Below are 21,930 nucleotides of genomic sequence, written 5' to 3'. Positions count from 1 at the left end.
AATTTCAATTACTCTTTAATTATAGATATCTTCACACATGCCCCTACTCCATCATGTTAACTATTGTCACAAAATTTTGTACCCTTGTCCAAAGTTTTTACCTAAGGATGACCTTGTGAAACATGGAAACAACCTCCAAGCTATGGAAATTGAACTACAAGGTTGAATCTTTGGAGAAGGTCAACTTTCATTACTATTAGGGTGCACCTCACTACTCCTAGAGAGGAAAAGAGAGAAGAAATGCATGAAAAAAAATCTACCTATTCTAACCTAAAGAGGTGATGCACCAAAATAGAGTGTTTGAACTTAACTCTACCCATGAATGCATAATCAACCAATTGTAACCTCAAAGAATAAAGATTTAGACCTTGTTTCATTCAATAATTACATGTAGATTAGATGACAAAAGAATGGTATAGGAAGAAACTTCACTTAATATCATTTGAATGTTAAAAGTAGATACAATCATGCAATATGCAGAACATAGACAAAACACTAACCAGAGGCAAAGAACCTTGCACAATGTGTTAATGGCTAAAAGAGATTCAATAGAGGATTGCAATGGTTCAGAGGCATGAGAAATTATAGTGGTATGCATGAAGAAATACTAAAGAATTCAGAAAAAGATCAACCCTTACAAAGATTACAAAATCTGCCTTTATAGCTCATGCACAAGTCAGATGTTTTTTGTCCTAGACTAGACTCAAGTGCTACCATTTAAGATTATAGAGAAAAATCAAATAGATTAGAAGCAAATCTAATCTTAGCATGGATTCAAATGTAATAAAATCCAATATTTTACCAAAATAGAGCCTTGAGAAGACAAAATTGGTGCCATTAAATCACTTGGACCAAGTAGATGGATAAAAACTAGAGATGGTGGAGTGTTTTCTTTTGTTCACTAGGTGAAAAATTCATTTGAGAGTGGTTGAAATCGATCATGAATATTGAATCATGTAAGAAACCCTATATTTCTCACTTCTAGCTCAATGAATCAGCAAAGTAAAAAAGTCAGCTAAATTCTACAACTAAGATAGGCCATAATAATCTTATTTCATTCTACCACACCAGCAAAGTCTCCACATGGTTGACCATATCACTAGCTAACCATGCCAACCTCCAATTTAACTGCAATGTCACATAATAGTTAGCTTTAACTATGACTACCTTTCCTTCAAAATGGGTCTACAAGGACACATGTCCTTCAAGCACTTCCTCACATTGCTTAAAGTCCTCACACTTCCATGATGCGCAAATGCACTAATCATTGATCTACAAAAGATCGATGGTTGATGAAAATCTATACTGTCACTACACCTACCTTACTCAATATCTTGGGCCCATGGACTGCTCAACATGATCTGGCATCACTTTTTAACCCTAGTGGCCCCACTTGTTCATCCATTAAATAGTTGCATTACCACTTTCCTTAACTTTTAGATACTTCTACAATGTGGTGAATTTCCATCCATTGATCTTCCTACATATGATGATGAAAATGAAAGTGGCCCACCAATGTGCTCTAATAACTTTTCTACCCTACGATCCACATGTTTCTTTAATGTAAGATCAAAGCTTGATAAAATTTCCTTTATGGCCTTATGATATCTAGATTTATCATAAGATCTCATGTCTTCATCTTTTTCTTTATGATCCTATGGCATCCCCAATCTTATGATATCTCGATCTGATGACATCCTCTAACCTTCGTAGCATTGGAGCATGGTCTCTTTCCTTTCATGATCCCACAACATTCTCCACTTTGTAATATTGTAGCACTTGTTTTTCTCTTTCTTGATGCTATAGTTCAAGATTTGTCACAACATCACAAATGACCCTTTTAAGGCTTCCAACCACTCGACTGGTATTTGAGCTTTTCTTTCTCCTTTCCTAATGCTATGATTCCTCAATCTAATGACATCCTCTAACTTTTGTAGTGTCATATGCCTATTTACTTTGACTCCTAACCTTAAAAAATTACATTTCATGGCATTGAATATAAAATTTGGAGTGGTCATTATCTTTTAAATTCAAATGTGGTGATTTTGGAAGGAAGGCAATTTTGGCAAACAATTTTAGGGATTTAGAGGGGATGCAAGCAAGCTATGCATAGACCAGTGACCTAAAGCACCCATTGGGCTAAAAATTCATGAAAAATGTGGATCCTATGCATTATGAAACCATAACCCTGCCTCTTTAATAGAAAAATACTAAAAATCCCACCTTTGACTATAAAACAAGAACTTTGTAGCTTTAAAAAAACTAGCTATCTCACAGAGAGAAAACTTGTGTCCATGCACTTCTTAGAAAAGAGGAAAAATTGAAAACAAAAATACTATACTATGTACAAGTGTTTACATATATGCAAGTTTAAACAAATCAATTGAGTGGCTTGTTAAAATAGCTCCCTTTCATCACCAATTGATTTCTTCTTTCAGACAAAAGGGTAGCTGAAAATGACAGCAAGTAGGACAAACATGTTACTACATGGGAAACCTCCTTCTCAATGCTAAAAAAATTGACACTTTCCTCTAACACTAGAACACCTTGATACTAAGAAAAAAATGTTTTCTCTTCCTCATGGTTTTCTCCCTCATACTCTAGAATGGGCAAACTGGGGGTAACTTGCATTGTTGTAGAGCTAGATGCCTTATGGAGCATCCTCTTGATGGTGTCGAGTCTTGGAAATCAGCCTTGACCTTACTTTTTCACTCTAGAATAGTTGTATCCTCTTGGCTAGCAGGGGCTAGCTCTGATGATACGACTAGTAGTGTGTGTTCTTCTCTATGTTGCGACTACAACATGAATCATTCCTCAAGCCCATCTAAATCCTTGCAAACAAGGGGGTTGCACCTCCTTCACTTGTGTAGGCTCTTGTGATGTAGGAGGGAAGGTGGTTGTACTTTTTCTACCTCTACTACAACACTCATCATGCTCATTAACATCTCTTGTAGCTCCTTCTCACATTGTTCCTTTTATGTAACCAACTCCCTTGCGAGAATGGCTTCATTATCTTGTTGTTGGGACTCTAGCCTATTTGCAACTTCCACCTCAAATCTCCTTGAAAGCTTTGCCTCTAGCTATAGTCATTGTGCTTCTATTTGTTGTAACAAGGTTTCTCCCTTTGGAGCATGTGGTGGCTCATGAGTAGTAACCGATACCTCATGAACTTGATTCAATAAAGGCAAGACTTCCTCTTTCATATCATGGGAGACCTAATATTACAAAACATGGTTTGTCTTTTCTTCTTTTTGCAGTAGGCCTTCAGGTTCCATCCTAGGCTCAAAAGCCAAATTTTGTTCCTTAAGAATATGAACAACCTCATTGTCTTCTTCTTCCTCAACAAAGGAGGGAAGCTCTTTAAATAAGAGGATTGGATCCTCTTCCTTCTCCTCAACAACTACCTCCTTGCTATCCTCAGTAGGCTACAACTCTTCCCTTTGTGATTTTACTTACTTTATTTCATTCTCCCACAACTCCTTATTTGGGCCATCAGGAGTGCAAACAACTAGTCCACCCTTCAAAAGTGAAATCATGATAGGTGTGGAAGGCTCATGAACTAACCAATTTTCTCACATAGGGAGTAGATAAATTGCAGCAATAGGATCTTGTAATAAAGGGGGCTTCTTAAAGCTTGGAATGACATATTTTGGAGAAGGGGTTACCTTTTCTTCTTTAGTCTAGAAATGAGCTAACTAGAGCCTCATTTCCTCCTCTTTAGCTGTAGCAACTTTCCTTACAAGATTCTCCTCAAAATGTCTATATCTCTTGCTCTCTTCTTCTTTCCTCTACATTCTAAGGGGAACATGACTAGCTAGCTCAAAAATATCATAAACCTCAGACACCATGCTACAAACAAGAGGGTCATCTTCCCATGTCTCCTTGTCATTTTGCAACTCTTCATTCCAAATAGTCATAACAAGTTTCATGTGAGAAATATCCCCATAATTTGTATCTAGGTATGGATTTTCAACACATCTAAAAAGTTTTCCAAGTTCAGCAAACTTGAAACCCAAGCTATCTAAGTGATGATAAAGTAATCTTGCCTTTGATATGTGATCACTATGGGGTTCCAAGCGAGACTGGGTAGGTTGATGTAGGGAGTGAGAGGGACAAAAAATATCCTCTTAATGATATGGGGGAAAGTGGGAAGGATCTCTATGAAAAGAATCCATGATACTAGAAAATGCATAGAGTCACGTTGGTGTTGAATGAATTCCTCCAAAGGCTGATTACACCAAGAAAACACCCAATTTCTTAGTAAATGGATCTTAAAATTGGCTAAGCAATGGACTTATGAGGCTAAAGTCTGTGTCCCATCAGGCATTCCAAAAACTATTGTCACAAAAGCATGCACCCTTGTCCAATGTTTTTACCTAAGGATGACTTTGTGAAAGATGGAAACAACCTCTAAGCTATGGGACTTGAACTATGAGGTTGAATCTCTAGAGAAGGTTGGCTTCATTTATTATTAGGGTGCACATAACTACTCTTGGAGAGGAAAAGGGAGAAGGAATGCATGAAATAAAATATACCTATTCTAGCCTAAAGGGGTGATGCACCAAAATAGAGTGTTTGAACTTATCTCTGCCCATGAATGCATAATCAAAAAATTGTAATCTCAAAGAATATAGGTTCAAACCTTGCTTAATTCAACAATTATATGTAGACTAGATGAAAAAAGAATGGTATAGGAAGAAACTTCACTTAATGTTATTCGAATGTTAAAAGTAGATACAATTATGCAATATGCAGAACATAGACAAAACATTAACCAGAGGCAAAGAAACTTGCATAATGTGTTAATGGCTAAAAGAGATTAGCAAAGAATTACAATGGTTCAAATTCATAAGAAATTATAGTAGTATGCATGAAGCAATAGTAGAGAACTTAGAAAAAGATCAGCCCTTACAAAGATTTCAAAATCTACCTTTATAGCTCAGGCATAACTGAGATTATTTTTTGTCCTAGACTGAACTCAACTGCTACCATTTAAGATTGTAGAGAAAAATCATGTAGATTAGAAGAAAATCTAATCTTAGCACAGATCCAAATGCACTAAAATCCAATATTTTTCGAAAATAGATCCTTGAGAAGATATAAGTGGCGTCATTAAATCACTCTGACCAAGTAGATGGATAAAAACCAGAGATGGTGGAGCATTTTCTTTCATTCATTGGGTACAACATTCATTGGAGTGTGGTTGAAATTGATCATGAAGATCAAATCATGCAAGAAACCCTATCTTTCTCACTTCTAGCTCAATGAATTAGAAAATTCAAAAAGTTAACTAAATTCTACATCCAAGATAGGCCACGTGGGCCAATAATCTTATTTCATTCTACCACCCCATCAAAGACTCCATGCAGTTGATTATATCACTTACTAACTATGCCAACCTCCAATTTAACTACGATGTCACATAATGGTTAGCTTTAATTGTGACTACCTTTCCTTCAAACTAGGTCTACAAGGACATGTGTCCTTTGATTGCTTCCCCACATTTCATAAATTCCTTGCAATTCCATGATGTGGGAACATACTGATCACTGATCTAAGGAAGATCAATGGTTAATGAAAATCTATACTGTCATTATGCCTACCTTATTCAATATCTTGGACCCGCAAACTACTCAGCATGACCTAGCATCACATGTTAACCCTAGTAGCCCCACTTTTCCACATGTCAAATAGGTGTATTACCATTTTCCTTAACTTTCTAATACTTATGCAATGTGGTGAAGCACCATCCATTGATCTTCCTACATCTGACAATGAAAATGAAACTGGCCCATCAATATGCTTTGACAATGTTAGTACCCTATAGCCCACATGTTTCTTCAACATAAGATCAAAGCCTAGAAAAATCCCCTTTATGAAATTACAAAATCTAGCTTCCTCATAAGATCTCATGTCTACATCTTTGGCTTTACGATCCTACAACATCACCAATCTTACAATATCTTGATCTAACAACATCCTTTGACCTTTATAGCATCAAAGCATAGTCTCTTTCCTTTCACAATCTTACGACATCCTCCACTTCATAATATCATAGAACTTCTTTTTATCTTTCCTAATGCTACAGTTCAAGCTTTCTCATAACATTGCAAATGACCCCTTTACAGCTTCCAACCACTTGATCGATGTTTAAGCTTTTCTTTCTCCTTTCCTGATGCTATGGTTCCTTGATCTGATGACATCCTCTGACCTTCATAGCATCATAGGCCTATTGACTTTGACTCCCAAACTTATGACCTCACATTTCATGGCATTGAATATAAAAGAGAGAGTGGCCATTATCTTTTAAATTCAAATGTGGTGATTTTGGCAAGAAGGCAATTCTGGCCAACAATTTTGGTGACTAAAAGGAGATGCAATCCAACTATGCATAGACCAGTAACCTAAAGCATTCATTCGGCTATAGATTTGTGAAAATATGGATCCTATGCATTACAAAACCTTAACCCTACCTCTATGATAGCAAAACATTGAAAATTCTACCTCTGACTATAAAAAAAGAACTTTGCAGCTTCAAAAAAAATTGGCTATCTCATAAAGAGTAAACTTGTTTCCATGTACTTCTTGGAAAATAGTAAAAACTGAAAAAAAACTACTCTACTATGTACAAGTGTTTACATATATGCAAGTTTAAACAAACTCATTGACTAGTTTGTTGAAATAGCTCCCTTTCCTCACTAGTTGATTTCTTCTTTCATACAACAAGGCAACTGAAAATGATAGCAAGCATCACAAACATGTTACTACATGGAACAGCTCCTTCTCAATTCTAAAAATAATGAAGCTTTCCTCTAGTACTAGGACATCTTGATATTGAGAAAAACATGCTTCCTCTTCCTCGTGGTTTTCTCCCTCATACTCTAAAATGGGCATGATCAGGGGTAACTTGCATTATTGCAAAGCTAGATGCCTTATGAGGCATCCTCCTGATGGTGTTGGGTCTTGGCAATCAGCCTTCACCTCACATTTTTTCTCTACAATAGTTGTATCCTCTTGACCAGAAGGGGCTAGCTCTGATGATATGGCTCATAGTGTGTGTTCTTCTCTATGTTGTGGCTGCAACATGAATCCTTCCTCAAGCCCATCTAAATCCTTACAAATAAGGGACTGCACCTCCTACACCTATACAATCTCTTGTGATGTAGGAGGGAAGGGTGGTTATACTTTTTCTACCTCTGATGTAGCACTCATAATGCTCATCAGCCTCTCTTCTAGCTCCTTCTCACACCATTCCTTTTGTACAGCCAACTCCCTTGCAAGAATTGCTTCATGCTCTTGTTGTTGGGCCTCTAGCCTCTTTGTAACTTCTACTTCAAATCTCCTTGAAAGCTTTGCCTCAAGGTATACTTATTGTGCTTCTAGCTGTTGTAACAAGGTTTCTCCCTCTAGAGTGTGTGGTGGCTCATGAGTAGTAATCGATACCTCATGAACTTGAGGCAATAAAGGCAAGACTTCCTCTTTCATATCACAAGAGACCTCCTACTACAACACATGGTTTGGATTTTCTTCTTTTTGCAGCAAGCCCTCAAGTTCCATCCTAGGCTTAAAAGCCAAATTTTGTTCCTCAAGAACATGAACAACCTCATTGTCTTCTTCTTCCTCAACAAAGGAGGTAAGCTCTTCAAATAAGAGGATTGGATCCTCTTCCTTCTCCTCAACAACTACATCCTTGCTATCCTTAGTAGGCTAAAACTCCTTCCTTTGTGGTTTTTCTTACTTCATTTCATTCTCCCAAAACTCCTTATTTGGGCCATCAGGAGTTCATACAATCAATCCACCCTTACAGACTAAAATGGTGACAGATGTGGAAGGCTCATGACTACTTTTCTCACACAAGGAGTGGAGAAATTGCAATAACAGGCTCTTGTAATGGAGGAGGCTTCTTAAAGCTTGGAATGACATATTTTGGAGAAGGAGTTCCCTCTACTTCTGTAGTCTAAAAATGAGCTAACTAGAGCCTCATTTCCTCCTCTTTTGTTGTAGCAACTTGCCTTGCAAGATTCTCCTCAAAATATCTCTATATCTCCCTCTCTTCTTCTCTCCTTTGCATTCTAAAGGGAACATGATGAGCCAACTCAAAAATATCATAAACCTCAAACACTATGCTACAAACAAGAGGGTCATCATCCCATGTCTCCTTGTCATTTTGCAACTCTTCATTCCAAACAATCATAATGAGTTTAATGTGAGAAAAATCCCCATAATCTCTATCTGGGTATGGATTTTCAATATAGTTGAAAAGTCTTCCAAGTTCAGCAAACTTGAAACCCAAGCTACCTAAGTGATCATAGAGTAATATTGCCTTTGATATTCAATCACTACAAGGTTCCAAGGGAGATTGGGTAGGTTGATGTAGGGAGTGAGAGGGACAAGGACTATCCTCTTCATGATATGGAGTAAAGTGGGATGGATCTCTATGAAAAGAATCCATGATAAAGTATTCAATTAACTAATCTCATAGAAAATCTTGAAAACATAAAAGAGCAGAGATGATCTTTACAAATACCAGCACTTGGTCTAAATGATACCAAAAATTGCATAGAGTCACCGTGATGTTGAATGAATGCCTCCAAAGGCTGATTGCACCAAGAAAAAAACCCATTTTTTTAGCAAATGGATCTTCAAACTAGCTAACCAATGGAATTATGAGGCTGAAATCTCTATCCCACCAAGTGTGCCAAAAAAATTTCTCATAAAGGCCTACACCCTTGTCCAAATTTTTTACCTAAGGATGACATTGTAAAACATGGAAACAACATCCAAGATATAGGACTTGAACTACGAGATTGAATCTCTGGAGAAGGTTGGTTTCGTTTACTATTATGGTGCACCTAACTACTCTTGGAGAGGAAAAGGGAGAAGGAATCCATGAAAAAAAATCTACCTATTCTAACCTAAAGGGGTGATGCACCAAAATAGAGTGTTTGAACTTATCTCCACCCATGCATGCACAATCAACCAATTGTAACCTCAAAGAATAGAGTTCAGACCTTGCTTAATTAAAAAATTATATGTAGATCAAATGAAAAAAGAATGGTATAGGAAGAAACATCAATTAATATCATTTTAATGTTAAAAGTAGATACAATCATGCAATATGCAAAACATAAGCAAAACATTAACCAAAGGCAAAGAACCTTTTACAATGTTTTAATGGCTAAAGAAAATTTAGCAAAGGATTACAATGGTTCAGAGGGATGAGAAATTATAGTAGTACACATGAAGCAATACTAGAGAATTTAGAAAAAGATCAACCCTTACAAAGATTACAAAATCTACCTTTAGAGCTTAGGCATAACTAAGATATTGTTTATCTTGGACCAAACTCAACTATGACCATTTAAGATTGTAGAGAATAATCATGCAGATCAAAGGAAAATATAATCTTAGCATGAATTCAAATGTAATAAAATCCAATATTTTGCCAAAATAAAGCCTTCAAAAGATAGAAACGACACCACTAAATCACTTTGACCAAGTAGATGGATAAAAGCTAGAGATGGTGGAGTGTTTTCTTTCATTCATTGAGTGCAACATGCATTGGAGAGTGGTTAAAATCAATCATGAAGATTGAATCATGAAAGAAACCCTATCTTTCTCGCTTTTGGCTTGAAAAATCAGCAAAGTCAAAAGGTCAACTGAATCCTACAACCAAAATAGGCGACATGGGCCAATAATCTTATCACATTTTTCCACCCCATTAAAGTCTCCATCCAATTGACCATATCACTTACTAATTGCGCCAACCTCCAATTTAACTAGGATGTCACCTAACAGTTAGCTTTAACTATGACTATCTTTCCCTCAAACTGGGTCTACGAGGACACATGTCATTCAAATGCTTCCCGACATTACTTAATGTCCTCATAATTCCATGATGTGGGAATGCACTGATCATCGATCTATGGAAGATTGATGGTTGATGAAAATCTGTACTATCACTATGCCTTCCTTATTCAATATCTTTGGCCCATGGACTACTCAACACAACCTGGCATCACTTTTTAACCCTACTAGCCCCCATTTTCCATGCATCAAATAGGTGCATTACTACTTTCCTTAACTATTGGACACTTTTGCAATGCATTGAAGTACCATCCATTGATCTTCTTGCATCTAATGATGAAAATGAAACTAATCCACCAATGTACTCTAACAACTTTTCTACCCTATAGCCCACATGTTTCTTAAGTGTAAGATTAGAGCACAGTAAAATCACCTTTATGACCTTATGAAATATGGCTTCATCATAAGACCTCGTGTCTTCATCTTTGGCTTTAAAATCCTACAACATCCCCAATCTTACAATATCCCAATCTGACAACATCCTCTAACCATCGTAGCATTGGAGTGTGGTCTCTTTCCTTTCACAATCCTACAACATCCTCCACTTTTTAATATCATAGTGCTTCTTTTTCTCTTTCCTAATGCTATGGTTCAAGCTTTGTCATAACATCACAATGACCCCTTTAGGGCTTCTAACCACTTGACCTACATTTAAGCTTTTCTTTCTCCTTTCTTGATGCTATGGTTCTCCGATCTGATGACATCCTCTAACCTTTGCAGTATCATAGGCCTCTTGACTTTGACTCTCGACCTTATGACATTACATTTCAAGGTATTGAATATAAAATGGGGAGTGGTCATTATCTTTTAAATTCAAATGCGGTGATTTTGGCAAGAAGGCAATTTTGGCCAATATTACCCTTTCCCATGGCCATACTAAAGAAAACTTCAAATATGAGACACCCCCCTCTCTATGTGCATCCTACACAACCAATAAAACATGTGAGAATTCTTGAATTACCTATGTAATTATCTATCCAAATGATATTTCTCTCCATAGCAATATCATGCTCCCAATAGAAATTAAAATAATTCTTGAAACAATATTGCACAAACTCCGGAGAGTAAGATCTATCACTAGTCATGTAAAAATGGTACTCTATAATTATCTTCTACATTATTAGGAGTATGTCTATATGTTATTTAGACAAAAATTACAATCCAAATTAAGGTATAATACTAACATTGTGTCTCATTTTAGGGTTTCAATTTGTAGTTCTTTGCAAATTAAAAAGTTGATATAATACTGCCAATGGGAAAAGTGTTCTTATACAATCTAAATTTTTGATCCAACCACTAAGACTTGTGACTATGCCTTGCATACCTATAGAGTATATGTTTCTTGAAATCTAAAATAAAATCAGCCACATTGATTTTTTTTGCAACCAAATCACATATAGAGCCCTCACCTCTACTCTTCAATGTGTATTTCACTATTTAATTTACCTTTTTTTACTATTTTCCTCCCAAGATCTTATTTGCTCCCCTCATGGAAACATGTTACGAACTTGGATAAGCCACCATTTTGTGAACACTTCTCATTTAATTAATAAATTCTATAAAAGAAAAAAACATCACCTCTAGGACACAAAAATTTATCTAGCAAGTCTTGATGATTTTAGAAGCCTGTTGACACCACAATTCTCCAACATTTCATTACTATGAAAACTATAATGAATAGAGTGTAATAGTTTGTGGTGCATAGAAAAGTCCACATGATATTTGAAACAACATGTATTTTAAATCTTAAGTGGCACACAATAAGATGGCTTCAACAATTCAAAATCCCTGACTCTCTAAATTTTCTATACAACATACTTTGAATTACCTACAAATAATGTTTAGGATGTGGAGTGCATTCTCTATTGTCAAATCTCAAATTAAATATATCCTTGGTAGTTGCTTAGACTCTTGACCTAGAGTGCCAAAATTGTGTAATTTCTTGATTCACACCATTTGTTAGTTTCTTATCAAAATGTGGAAGACTCCAACCATAAGTCCATGTATCATTTTGAAGAGGATAATCAATTCTCTCTCTTCTAGCATGTGCTCTTCTCAAAGTAGTAAGATTTAGGTTCAAGTCAAGAAAAAAAATTCTCATATACCTACCCTTTCTCAAATGATGACTTAAAAAAGAGGCTATAATAACCCTTCGAGAAGCACTCTTGTCCTTCTCCCTCTTATTTTTTCCAATTCCATTGAGAGAACTAAGAATACTCTTCACAATAATGGAATTTCTCTCCATTTTCTAGTTGACATAAATCTTCAATTTAGAAATCATGGGTCACATATTTTTTATCTTAACAAGTGTACAAAAAGTTGACATTGCTCCACCACTATCTTGTTGCCAAAAAAATATCTCATACAATTTTGAAGCCCATAACTAAATAGTTCTTTGTGATTTCTTCCCTTCCAAATTGCTAATAATAGTTTTTTCAATTTCAATTAGCCATCTTGGTGTTCTAGGACCTTCATTTTGGTTACAATTAGAAGATATGTAAGATTCTTGTGTATTATCATTTTCCACATTTACAAGCCTGACATTAACATTATGAATTGGTACATTTTCATTCTCCACATTTTCAATCCCAACATTTCCATAATGATTTGGTACATTTTTATCCTCCAACTAAACATATAAATTTTTCAACTGTATAATTTCACCTTTGATCAATACATTGTCAACTTGATTGACATTTAACATACCTTGTCTCTTCCTTTAGTAATTTTCCCTATCTCTTTCCCTATAGGCTTTGAATTGTTCATTTGATACCTTCCTTTTGTGTTTAGCCTTTCCATAGCTTCTACTCCCCATTAAAGCAACAATCTAGGACACCTTATCTAGTATTTTAGCCACTTTTGAAAACAATGGGTCCCAAGCCCTTTTTTTTGCAACAACACTATTGAAACCCATGAAAATGGTTAAAAAAATCTGATTGTCGAGTCTACAATGACAAAGAATATTTTGGTAGAAGTTCACCAGTAAATTGGAATGGATACCCATAACATACAACCAAACAATGGAGAGAAATAAAGTGGGGACATATTATTTAAAATAGGGACCACTTTTTCTATGAGATATAATTATTATAAATACTATAATTTATATTAGTGTTTAGTATTTTTTATCTAATATTATATGTATTACTATTTATTATTAGTATTTTGTAATATATATTAATATATTATTCTGATTTAAAATTAGTATATTCTAATATAGTTTATTATATATTATAATTATATATTATTTATATATTAGTATTTATCATATATTATCATATATATTATAAGTGTATACTAAATTTATATACATTAGTATTTATTTTATAGTGTGTGTGTGTGTGTGTGTGTGTGTGTGTGTGTGTGTGTGTGTGTGTGTGTGTGTGTGTGTGTGTGTGTGTGTGTGTGTGTGTGTGTGTATTACTAATATTTACCTACTGCCCCTAGGGGTCCTAGGACCCCTATGGGTATTATAATTGTTCATATGGGCTGAAAGGGGTCATACAATAACCTATGACTACTTTCAACACATTTTATGACAACATATGTCCCTCAAAGTCCTAAGATCCCTAAGAACCTATTTCATTTGTTTGAATGGTTTGAAAGGGGTCATAGGATAATCCTATGACCCCATTTTGACACATTTAATGATAATATATGTCCCTTGGGGTCCTAGTTTGGAGTTTGGAGAGGCCCCCACGGGCTCTATTTTAGATTATTCTAGTGTGGACATATTAGATTTGTTCAAATGCTTTGAAAGGGGTCACAAGACAACCTATGACCCCTTTCGACACATTTCATGACTCTGTATGTCTCGAATGGGTTGAAAGGGGTCATAGGATAACTTATGACCCATTTTGACATATTTAATGACAACATATGTCCGTAGGAGGCCTATGATCCCTAAGGACATATTATAATTGTTCATATGGGTCAAAAAGGTTTAGCGAATAACATATGATCCATTTTGACATATTTCATGACAACATATGTCCCTAGGGACTTATTTCACTTGATCAAATTGGTTGAAAGGGGTTATACGAGAACATATGACTCCTTTTGATCCATTTCATGATAAAATATGTCCCTATGGATCCTAAAACCCCTAGGGACACTTTATATTTGTCCGAATAGCTCAAAAGTAGTGATAGGATAACATATGCCCCCTTTGATCACATTCATGACAACATATGTCCCTAGAAGTCCTAGGACCCCTAGGGAACTATTTCATTTGTTTGAATGGGTTGAAAGTGGTCATAAGATAACCTATGACCCCTTTCATTGCATTTCATGAAAACATAAGTCTCTAGGTGTCCTAGGACTCCCTAGGGGCCTATTTCATTTGTTGGAATGGGTTGAAAGGAATCATAGGATAACCTATGACCCCTTTCTATGCATTTCATGACAATATATGTTGCTAGGGGTCCTAGGACTCCTAGGGACATATTATTATTGTTTGAATGGGTCAAAAGGGTTCATAGGATAACCTATGACTCCTTTGAATGCATTTCATGAAAGCATATGTCATGTCCCTCAAGGTCCTAGGACCCCTAGGGACATATTAGATTTGTTTGAATGGGTCAAAAGCAATCGTAAGATGACCTATGACCTCTTTTAACACATTTCATGACAAACATATGTTCTAAGGGGTCCTAAGAACTCTAGGGACCTATTTCATTTGTTTGAATGGGTTGAAAGGGGTCAAGGGATAACCTATGACCCATGTAAATGCATTTCATGACTCTGTGGACCCTAGGACCCCGAAGGACCTACTATATTTTTTTTAAATGGGTTGAAATGGGTCATAGGATAATATATTACCCATTTTGACACATTTCTCAAAGTAGTACAATTTAGGTTTGAGTCAAGATAAGTTTGTCTCGTATATCTACCATTTCTCAAACAATGACTTACCAAAGAAGTTGTAATAACCCTTCAAAATTGTGAATAATAATTTTGTCAATTTCAATTAAACATTATGGTGTTCTAGGACCTTCATTTTGGTTATAATTAGGAGATACGTAAGTTTCTTATGCATTATCATTTTTTACATTGACATTATGAATCAATACATTTTTAGTCTCAACATTGTTATTATGAATTGGTACATTTTTACTCTCCAAATGAACATATTCATTTTCCAACTCTATAATTTTACCTTTGATCAATACGTTGTCAACTTGAATAAAATTTAACATACGTTGTCTCTTCCTTTAGTTATTTTTCTTGTCTATTTCCCTGTAGACTTTGATTTCTTCATTTGATATCTTCCTTTTGCATTTATCCTTTCAACAACTACTATTCCCAATTCAAACAACAATCTAGGACATCTTATCCAATATTTTAGTTACCATTTGAAACAATGGGCCCAAAACCATTTATATTTTGTAAGAGAACTATTTAAAGTCGTGAAAGAAGTTTAAAAAAAGTGATTGCTAGGGTTGCAATGACAACGGATATTTTGGTAAAAATTTACCAGCAAACTAGATCGAGTGCCCAATCCCATACTATGGTCACAAAACATGTGGCTAAATAATAGAGGGAAATAAAGTGGGGATATATGCTTTAAAAGAGGGACCACTTCTTTTAGGGACATAACTATTATATATATTAATAAAAATACTATAATGTATATTAGTATATATTATTTTAACCTAATATTATATGTATTACTATTTATTATTAGTATATATAAACTTTATATATATATATATATATATATTACTATTTAGAATTAGTAAATTATAATATAGTTTTATATTATTATAATTACATATTATTTATATATTAATATTTTTTATAGATTATTAGCTATATTATAAGTACATTTTTTTTATATAGTATTATATAGTATAATTATATATTAAATTTATATAAATTAGTATTTATTCTATAGAACATATATTATTTAATAATATATTATATAATAGTAATATTCAACTAGTGTCCCTAATGGTCCTAGAACCCCTAAGGGCATATTATAATTGTTTATATGGGTTGAAAGGGATAATAGCATAACCTATAACCCCTTTCAACACATTTCATGATAACATATGTCCCTCGGGATCCTAGAACCCCTAGGGATATACTATAATTAGTCATATGGGTTGACAAGGGTCATAGGATAACCTATGAATTCTTTCTACGCATTTCATAACAACATATGTTTCTAGGGGTCCTAGGACCCTTAGGGATGTACTTCATTTGTTCAAATGTGACCTGTTAGTTAATAGATTTGTCCCTTTTATAAATGTCTACAAAATGGCTCAAGAATGCCCAAATAACAAGGCACAACCTATGACTAACAGCTGAGTCACTTGTAATGGTTATGTACAAGTGCTCTCTAAGTTTTGATATAAAGGTTCAGCTCCCTTCTTTAGATTTATAATTAATGAAAGGGCTTGGTATGTCTTTAACTGGAAGACACAAAGGCATATTAACATTCATCCATCCACATGGAAAAATTTTGATTAGCAAGTTTATAATGAGACAATGTCAAAAATGTCAACATGCAACCATACGACCACTTATTAAGTCTTCCACATTTCATCTTATTCTACAAAAGATAATAACACAGTTGCTTTCGAAATGGGAAAGCAAAGTCTATATGATCTAACTCAATGAGGAAAATAAACATTTAGACCTCAAGACCTAACATATATATAATCAATTTCATTTTTGAAAATCATAACAAAACAACCATACAATCACTTCATCTCTATCATTACAATTAGAATAGCAAAAAATAAAACATAAAACAAAATCCCTTTTCCTTCCCCTATTACAGTAACATTCAAAAAATATGTTGTTTCCCCCCTTCCTATAGCCACACAACTCTTGGGAAAAAGAAGAACCCTTTGACCTCCCTGGCTATGACATATTTATCTTTCCTCCACCCAACGGTCTCTTTCAATTTCCATAACTGATTCTTGAAATGATATTTCTTTTTACCTTTATCTTCTTTGTAACATCTCCTTTATTTTCTCTTTTAAAATATGATATATTTATAAAAAAATTATTTTAAAGTTTATAAGAGTATATGTTAACATATTTGAAATATGTTTAAATAAATGACATACAAATATCTTAAATCATAATCAAAATAATTATTTTCTTGGGTGGACTAAAGATATACTTCTACCAGTAAAAAAGGGGCTTGTTGTGGGAGGCATCTCCTTTTATTCCAAAGTTGGATTGAGTTCATTTTTAGATATGTTTTTCCAAACCTAATTTTCTACATTCTGACTAGAGAGATTGGAGATATAATGATGGAGTCAAAAGATATTAGCTACTGATTATGGGTCTATATATCTATCATATAATCAGAATTGGTAAAATAGAGTTTCCAGCCACTTTCACATGCTTTGTAACCATCCATGTCAGCCTCTTTAAAGACTTGTGTATTTTTGTTCTCATAAAATTACAATAATCATATGGGTTGGCCATAATAGGAGTGATTACTATTTATATTGCATTCGTATTTGCTATTTCTACCCTAAAAAATGTTCCAATCACTATCATGATTGGGTCAACATTATGTTAAACAATTTATAGCTATGTCTGAACTCTTCTCATAACTATATTAATTTCTCCAAATTGTTGTGCATTATAGTCAATCTTGGGGTGCATTTTCATTCTATAAGACAACCTTCTCCATTAGAATTCTCCAAGTTGTAGCAGCAAAGACAACTTGGGCAATAACAAAAAGACACCTTGGGCAATAACAAAATCAATTATGTGCCAAATATTTTCATCTAAATTATCACACTATTTTTCTATTCAATCTACTAGATTTGTTCTATAACTCTTGTGGACTGATTTCAATATTTCAAAATAGTAGGAATCTTCCCATGATCATGACTCAACTCATGGTTTGGGTTTATTATTTCCCATAGAAAGATGAATAGATTAAAATCAAACTTGGATACCCACCAAGGTTATTACTCACTTTAAATTATCCACCATCTAAGGCCTACTATCAGTATTTAGTTCCTAATCACTTTGAATATGAATTTTGAAATTTTGGACTAAATTAGAGCTTTGAACTCATAACTATTGAATTCTAGTTCTAGACTTGTAGTTTGAACCTATTAGCTTGAACTACTAAAATTGAACTTTGAACATGAACTTCGAACTCAAATTGCACTTTGCACCTGTACTTTTTAGCCAATGAACTTAAACTTTGAACTTGAAGTATGAACTTTGAGGTTCAATGTTCAATTCTGATAACTCCTTATTGCATTATCCTTTTACAAAGAATCCTTTTACAAAAATATTGTTAAAAAAATTCACTACAAAGTATGAGAATTTTGGAAATAATTTTCATGGGCTTAGTTTTAGAATTTAAAACTCGAGTGCTAAAAGCATGCTAACATGACCAAAGGGGGCATAAGATAACATATGACCCCTTTCAATGCATTTAATAAAAAAATTGTGTCCCTAGGGATCCTAGGATGCCTAGGGACATATTATATTTGTTTGAATGAATTGAAAGGGCCTTTCAATGCATTTCATGGCATGTGTTCCATGCATCTTGTATTCCAATGGGTCAAAAGGGGCCATAGGCTACCTTATGACCCTTTTCAACCATTCACATGACAATATGTGTTCCTAGAGTTTTTAGGATCCCTAGGAACATGGAAGTCATGTTCTTATAGGTCATAAGGTGTCGTAGGTTACCTTAAGACCTCTAGGGATATATAAGATTTTTTCTAATGGTCAAAAGGGATGATATAATAACCTATGACCTATTTCAACACATTTCATGACACCATATAACCTAAGGGTCCTAAGACACCTAGGGACCTATTTCATTTGTTTAAATGGTTCAAAATGGGTCATAGGATAACCTATGATTCCTTTCAATGCATTTCATGACAACATATGTTTCTAGGGGTCCTAGGACCCCTAGGGACATATTATATTTGTTTGAATGACACAAAAGTGGTCATAGGATAACGTATTACCCTTTTGATACATTTCATGACAATATATGTCACTAGGGGTCCTAGGACCCCTAAGGACCTATATCATTTGTTCGAATGGGTCAAAAGGCGTCATACAGTAATATATGACAACTTTTGATGCATTTCATGACAACATATCTCCCTAGGGGTCATAGGATCCCTAGGGACATATTTCATTTATTCAAATGGGTTGAAAGGGGTCATAGGATAACCTATGAAACCTTTTGACCCATTCAATGATAACATATGTCCCTATGGTTCCTATGATACGTAGGGAGATATTAGATTTGTTTGTATGGGTTGAAAAGGGTCATAGGATAACCTATGATCCCTTTCAAATAATTTCATGATAACACATCTTTAAGGGTCCTAGTTCCCCTGTGACTTATCTTATTTATTTAAATTTATCCAAATGAGTCATAGGATTACCTATGACCCTATTTAACATATTTCATGACAGCATGTGTCCCTATGGGTCTTTGGATCCATAAGGACATTATATTTGTTTGAATGGGTTGATAGGGGTCATAGGTTGACCTATAACCCCTTTTGATGCATTTCATGGTAAAATATGTTCCTAGGGGTCATATGACCCCAAGGGACATATTAAATTTGTTCAAATGAGTCGAAAGGGGTCATAGGATAACCTATGACACCTTTCAAAAAATTTAATGACAACATATATCCATAGTGGTTCTAAGACCCCTTGTGACCTACTATATTTTAGTGGAATGGGTTGAAAGGGGTCATAGGATAACCTATGACCTCTTTCAACTGATTTGGTGATAATGTGTCCTTAGGGGTCCTAGGACCCCTAGGGACATATTCAATTTGTCTAAATGGATCAAAAGAGGTCATAGGATAACCTGTGATCCCTCTCAATACATTTTATGACAACACATGCACTTAGAGTTCCTAGGAGTCCTAGGGACATATTTAATTTTTTCTAACTAGTTGAAGGGGGTCATAGGATAACCTATGACCATTTATGATGCATCTGATGACATCATATGTCCCTAGGGATCCTAGGACCCCTAGGGACATATTATATTTTTCAAATATGTTGAAAGGGGCATAGGATAACCTATGGCCCATTTTGATGCGTTTCATGGTAACATATGTCACTATGGGTCTCAGGACCCCTACGGATATATCTCATTTGTTCAAATGGGTCGAAAGGTTTCATATGCTAACCTATGAACCCTTTCAACACATTTTTTGACCAATTATGTTTGTAGGGGTCCTCAAACCCCTAGGCACATATTATAATTTGTTCATATGGGTTGAAAGAGGTTATAGTATAACTGATGACCCCTTTCAACACATTATATGATAAAAAATGTCGCTAGCATTCCCACAACCCCTAAGGACCTATTTAATTTGTTACAATGGGTCAAAAGGAGTCATAGGATAACCCATTACCACTTCTGACACATTTCATGACAACATATATCTCTACTAGGACCCCTAGGGACATATTGTAATTGTTTGTATAGATTGAAAAGGGTTATAATTAACCTACAATCCCTTCCAACACACTTCATGAAAACATATGTCCTTAGGGACCCTTGGACCCCTATTGACATACATGTTGTGTTCTTATGGGTCCAAAGGGGCCATATGTTACCCTATGATCCCTTTCAACCATTCATATGAAAACATTTAATTTGATAGATTTTAGGATCCCTAAGGATATGCACATTATATTCATATGGGTCATAAGTGGTCATTGGTTACCCTAGGACCCCTAGAGACATATTATATTTGTTAGAATGGGTTGAAAGGTGTCATAGGATTACCTAGGACCCCTTTGAATACATTTCATGACATATTATGTCCCTAGAGCTCCTAGGATCCCTAGGAAACTATTTTATTTGTTATAATGGGTTAAAAGGGGTCATATGATAACCTATGACCACTTTTGATGTATTTCATGACAAAATATGTCCCTAGGGATCCTAGGACCCCTAGGAACATAATATTTTTTTTTAAATGGTTCTAAAGGGGTCATAGCTTATCCTATGACCCCCCTTTCAACAAATTTATGTCCATAGGGGACTTAGGACCAATCGGTACCTAGTTCTATTTTGAATGCATCAAAAGGGGGAACATGATAACCTATGACACCTTTTAACATATTCAATGACAATATATATCCCTGCAAGTCCTAGGACCCCTAAGGACATATTAAATTTGTTTGAATGGGTTGAAAGTGGTCATAGGATAACCTATGAACCCTTTCCACAAATTTTATGACAACTAATGTCCCTAGGGGTGCTATGACCCCTTGGTACCTATTTTATTTTTTTGAATGGGTCGAAAGGGGTCATAGGATAACCTATGACACATTTGATGACAAGATATGTCCCTACAGATCCTAAGACCCCTAAGTATTGGAGTTATTTATAATAACTAAGAATGGTGGGGGGTGAATCAATTATCCAAGGTCCACATGTACAAATGAAACTTTTAAATCCTTAATAGACTCATATCCATAAAACTTTATCATGCATGCATCCACTAGATCATACAATACTTAAACTTTGTAGGTTACTATCCTAGGTCAAAACAACTTTGCAAAAATGTAGACATGAAACATAATAGATTCAATAACACATTTGACACAAGGATTTACATAGAAACCCAATTTGGGAAAAACCACTAGTAACATGCTACTAATTCTCACTCTTCTAAAGTGATGCCCTATGAAAGGCCAACCATGTTAAAGGTTATATTACACACTATTAAATGTGACCTGGTTAAAGGATTTCAAACACCCTATTAGGAGTGAGCCTTATTAGAGGACTTTAGACCATTCCATTAAAATATCACGTAGTTAAAGGATTCAAAAATGACTAATAAGTCAACCTTAATCCAATGGATTTACCCTAGACTAATACAATGATTAGAAAGTAATAGTAAGGCTTGATCTGATAACAAATTACAACTCACTTCTAGATTATAGATATTTGTTTCAGTCCTCCATTCCTCTTGGCATTCACTATAATCAAATAACTTGCACAATAGAAGAAATAATATGAAATATTATATAAATACTGGATAATAGTTGAGAGTAATAGGCCACTTCAAGGGGGCA

Source organism: Cupressus sempervirens, chromosome 6 (genome assembly GCF_028749045.1).
Source record: "Cupressus sempervirens isolate cs-2001-9-10 chromosome 6, ASM2874904v1, whole genome shotgun sequence".
Lineage (NCBI taxonomy): Eukaryota > Viridiplantae > Streptophyta > Pinopsida > Cupressales > Cupressaceae > Cupressus > Cupressus sempervirens.
Note: the sequence above shows the minus strand (reverse complement) of the source record.